The 5442-nt window shown below is 40.7% G+C and overlaps 1 long non-coding RNA gene across 1 annotated transcript in view; it reads left to right on the top strand.

The window, feature by feature from the left end:
• The first annotated feature begins 2039 nt into the window (after positions 1 to 2039).
• LOC116095342 overlaps positions 2040 to 5442 on the top strand; it is a 10552-nt gene continuing 7149 nt past the window's right edge. The window contains exon 1 of the long non-coding RNA XR_004120559.1: positions 2040 to 2093. This is a non-coding gene — a long non-coding RNA (uncharacterized LOC116095342). The remainder of the gene's footprint in view (positions 2094 to 5442) is intronic.

The raw sequence follows: 5442 nt of genomic DNA, 5'->3' as shown, positions 1-5442 counted from the left end.
TAGTTTATGTGGTTTGTCTAACATCTGTGTGTCTGTGCACGCAAGTGCATGCACGTGTGTCTCTGTGTGTTCAGTGTCTGCAGCTGTGGCACCATCTCTTAAAACTTTTATAATTGCAGACCATCTTGAGTCTGTAGGCTCTGCCTGTCGCTGCCTCCCCAGTGCTGAGGTCACAGGCACACATGACACGTCCAGCTTTTTATGTGGGTGCTAGGATCAGAACATATGCTCTCCTTCTCATACAGCAAGCGCTGTACCCACAAGCCATCACCCCAGCCCCCAGCTAATGTCCTTTTGTGATCTGTGGAGTCCCTAGTGGTTCTCTTTTGGTTGCTGATACTGGAAAATGTGTCATTGGTGACTATTGCCAGTTTTTTAACTTTATTGATCTTTTCAAAGAATGAGTTCTTTGTTTCATTTATTTTTTCTATTTTTAAATTTTCATTGATTTTTTTTCCATCTTAGATTTATTATTCTCTTTTGCTCTCCTGCTTTGAGTCTTTTCTGTTTTTGCTTTCCCCAGATTCCCAAGGGAGCTTGAATGTTGATAGGGAGCTGTGCTTCTACTTATGCAAGCATGCAATGTTGTAAATTTCCCTCAGCATTTCCTGGCTGTGTCCACAAATTTTGTTATGTTGTGTTTTCACTTTATCAGTTCAGCATGTGTTTTAATTTTTCTTGAAACTTGCTCTCTGCCCAATGGGGTCGGTTAGAAGTGAAGCGCTCTGTGTGCTGCTGTTGGAAGATCTCTCCTTTAAGTCTGCTACTGGCTTTTAGTTTGACTCTGTGTGGTTGAAGAAATCCTCAGTGTCGCTGTCCTTATAAAGCTTCTGGTGATTTTTAAAAACATAGTTGTTTATCTTTAACATAGTTTTTTTAAAATTCCTTTATTATTTTATGTGTATAAATGTTTTGCCTGTGTGTGCATCTGAGCACCTGTGCACCGTGTGTGCAGTTCCTGAGGAGACCAGAAGAGGGCATCAGAGCTCCTGGAAAAGGAGAGGTTCTGAGGCACAGGTTAGGTGCTGTGAAAGAGAAACCAGCGCTCTAAACCACTGAGCCATCTCTCCAGCCCAGGTGATGCTTCTTGATAGTCTTACTTGATTATGTTTTCTGAGTACATTTCAACCCATGTCTGTTTTTTAGGATGAGTAAGTGTTAGTGTTGAAGTTAAGAGTTTGATGACTCCTTTGTCTGGCTCACTCTTCCTTAGGTCTCCCTTGCTTCAGTTCCCGCATTGAGCTGGTACTTCATCCTGCTTTTTATTTTTACCCATTTTGTAATCTCACACCATTGTATTTGCTTTAGATAACCGACGATCTTTGTAAGGAGGTAACTGATAAGATTTTTTTTTTTTTTTAACCAGATAGCTGTCAATTGGAGGAGTCGTCATTCCTTTTGTAGATTCATACTACTGTATATTATCATTGTTTATTTGAAGGAATTTTTAAAAGATTTATTCTTTCTTTGTCTCTCTGTCTCTGTCCGTCTGTTTCTCTGTCTCTGCCCACTCCCATGTGTGTGTGTGTGTGTGTGTGTGTATGTGTGTGCATTTGTGAATATGTTTATATGTGTGTGTGCATTTGTGAATGTGTGTGTGTGTGTGCATTTGTGAATGTGTGTGTGTGTGCATTTGTGAACATGTGTCTGAAGGAGCCAGAAGAGAACATCAAATCCAGAGAGATGGAGTTATACACAGTTGTAAGCTAATCTAGGTGGATGCTGGGAACCAAACTCTGGTCTTCTGAATGAACAGCAAGGGCTTTCAATTGATGATCCACCTCTCCAGTCCTTTAATAATAATAATAATAATAATAATAATAATAATAATAATAATAATAATAATGTCACTGTTAAGATCTTTAGATTAATTGTTCAAAATTGTGTCTGAAGATTATTTTGCCGTTTGTTATTCAAAGATATTGCAGTTGTTTGTAGAACTGGATCATGAGCTGTCTTTCAGTCCTATGTGGTCACAAAGACCCCACCTTGGGTTGTTTGTGATGAGAATTCTGATGTCGCTCTTATCTGGCTCCTCTGCACGCCATCCATCTGTCTTTGGATGCCTCAGAACAGTTTCTCCTTGCTCATCTGTAAGTACTTCAGTTGTGCCCCTCAGTGTGGCTCTTTTTCTTTTGTGTTTGGAGCTCACTAACTTGTTTTTTATCTTTTGATACATACATTCCATTGACCTCTGTCTCCCAAACACTTCTGTTGTTTGGTGACGTTTCCCATGGCCCAGGCACCATTGTCAACACTTTTCTCTTTTGTTGCATTTTGAAAACTCCCCAGCGAATGTCTTCCACTTCACCAATCTTTCCTTCTACATCATCAAAACCTTAAGTAATCCCAAAATGTGTGTGTTTTATTTCATGTACTGTCATTTTTCTCCGTGGGTTAAATCTTCCTCTCTCTCTCCCTCCCCCACCTCTCTCTCTCTCTCTCTCTCTCTCTCTCTCTCTCTCTCTCTCTCTCTCTTTCTCTCTCTCTCTCTCTCTTTGTGTGTGTGTGTGTGTGTGTGTGTGTGTGTGTGTGTGTTCTCTACGGCTGCACTTAACTGTTCAGCCATTCTCCAGCTCCATGGATGTATGAAATGGAACTCTATGGTATAAACATCTCCACACGCTCAGTATCATTCCTGGGGTTCCGTGCATTAATTTTTTTCCCCTCATAATCAGTATTCTCGACTTCCTTATAAGGCTGATACGCTTTCATTAGATGTCAGGTCAGACTGGCTTGACAACAGCTGCTTTGTCAACACTGCCGAGTTTCCTAGCTATTTATAACAAGAAGGGTATCTCAGTTTAATTTTCCTATCATGGTCAGAAATGAAAAGGTAGATAAAGTAGTGTCCATACCTCTCATCGAGTTAAGTGCTTCTGCACTACAGTTCTGTCATTTAGAGGCTAATGTTTACATATTCATAATGAGAATTTCACTTTTATCAAAATGGCTGCTCTTGCTCCCTTGTGATCCCCCCACTCCCTGCCCCCTCTCTCTCCACTTGCTCATGGCCAGCCTCTGCTTCTCTCTCTCTCCCTCTCCCTCTACTACCTTCTTAGCTCCCCTCTCCATGCCCTTAATAAACTCTATTCTATACTTTTAAAAAATGCTTACTCCTGTTCTACCATTAAAATATTTGGCTTGAATTAAGATTTTTTATATTAGAATTGTTACGCTATTCCTTTGACATATTAATGATCATCTTATATCTTTTACCCCTTCTTTTATTTTAAGCATTTATTTCAGTTCAAGTGGAATTAGCTTTTGTAATCAGTATGATAATCTTTGTCCTTATAGGGAGAAGTTTGATCTATTTATATTTATTGTGATGTATCTTTCTGTTAATACTTTCATCTTATGGTGCTTCTTACGTTCCTCCTTATCCTCTAGTTATTGTGTGCAGTTTTCCACTTTCTTACTTCATTTCTTTTTTTTTTAAATCACCTCATAAGTTACATGTATTCTTATTTTATTTTAGTTGATTCTATTTTAAAAATAAAAAACAACATTTCTGGACTTCTTTACCATATTTAGAATATTTGAAAACTTTACCAGGGTGTGTTGAGATATGAGTTATCATCATTAATTTCCCCATGTCCTGCCTTGGACTGTTTTGGTTTTGCCAATTTCAGATTGACACTGGCATTTTCTTTCATTTCTCCATGCTTCTCTCTGAATTCTGAGAGATTATCTCTTTTTTTTAACAGACAATTTAAATTATTCATTTCACTTCCTTCAATTTTTAATATGCTCCTCATTGCTTCATCTACATTTTCAAATCCAACAATCATGCTTTTCATTTCAAAGTAAGATCGTCTAAACTCACACAATCACCCTTTGAAAAATACTGTGTATTCTCTAATCTCGTGGAAAATGTGAATTTGATAATAGAATTTTCTTTGCATTTCTTCTGCATGAGAGTACTTTTTTCCAGCTATTCATCTGTTTTCACTCTCTGTGGAACATGAACATTCACTCTTCTGCGAGGGACCCTGAGCAGGCTGCGTTCATCCCCTCAGCTCACCTCCTACTGCCCCTCAGTTCATCCGCATGTCACCCTCTGACCTTGGGCTTCAGGATAAGGCCTAAGTTATCAGCAACAGTGGATACTGACCAGTGCTTTTCCAGACTCCTACAGAGCTTTGATTATCCCTCTCAACTCAGGGTACCATCCTCCGTGCATCTCTGGGAAAGATGGGGAAACCACTTCAGCCCCATGCTCAAGCACAGGATTTCCCAAATCTTCCATTTCCTTGTCATGATTAGCCAATGATCTCAGATTAGAAGTACTAGGCAACCTGAAGGGTCGCCCAGGGACAGTCGGAGGCCATCCTTCTTATTAAGTGGATGACGGCAGAGAAACAGCACTGTTAGTAACAAAGCCAGAGAGAGACTATGGGAAGGAGCAGAAGGCGGAGAGGAGTCTATGCTGGAGGACTTGCCTGACGGAGGAGTGCTGGCCTCACACAGTGGGAGTGCAACCGCAGAGGGTAGGACTGTGGATTAAGATACAGAGAAAAGCCAAGCTCAGCAGCCAATCCAACAGCAAGAAGGGGTGGTGTTGGTATTCGCCTAAAGCTATGGGAAGAAGCCATGTCCAAAGGCCCCTGCTGAGTTGGTGGGTAGAGAGGCAAAAGTCTCTCACTGTGTGGCTCATTCTGAGAACTGAGAGCAGGCATCATGAGACATGTACTCTGAGACCTGGCTTGCCTAATAGTACCTAGGAGAGAATAAACTCTGTGAATCAGAATCGCAGAGTTCCATGTAGTAGATATCTGGTCTGAGATATAGTCTGAGGTGGACCTGAATTTAAGCCTCTGTAACCCACACAGTGAAAGGCAAGAACTGACCCCAGCCAGTGAGGATCTGCCCTTCACCTGTGTTCCCACCACCACCACCACAGACAAATGCATATAAAAACAATAGGGCCCACTAAGGTGGGTCAGTGGGTAAAGCAGCTGCCACACAAGGCTGATGGCCTGAATTCCATCCCCAGAGCCCTCATAAAGGCTGAATGGGAGAACACAAAGTTAATCTCTGACCTCTACACACATGATATGGCACATGTTTCCCCACACATCACAACACAATACTACTACTACTACTACTACTACTACTACTACTACTAGTATATGCATATTCTAAATAAAGAGTAGTAAATAAAGAGTTGGAGAAATCTCAAGTAAATTAATAAGAACAGGCCAAAACCATAATAAGTAAATGGAAAGATTAGAGCAGGAATTAATAAAATGCAAATGAAAAGAACAACGTAAAGGGTCAATGATTCTCTACAAAGTTAAGCAAGGTTGAAAACCTTGTCATCAAACTAATCAAAAGAGAGTGAAGACACAGAGAATAAGAAGTAGGCATTCCGGGGCTGGCGAGATGGCTCAGCGGGTAAGAGCACTGACTGCTCTTCCGAAGGTCCTGAGTTCGGAT

Source organism: Mastomys coucha, unplaced genomic scaffold (genome assembly GCF_008632895.1).
Source record: "Mastomys coucha isolate ucsf_1 unplaced genomic scaffold, UCSF_Mcou_1 pScaffold18, whole genome shotgun sequence".
Classification (NCBI taxonomy): Eukaryota; Metazoa; Chordata; class Mammalia; order Rodentia; family Muridae; genus Mastomys; species Mastomys coucha.
Note: the sequence above shows the minus strand (reverse complement) of the source record. Positions and strands in the feature narration are given on the sequence as shown.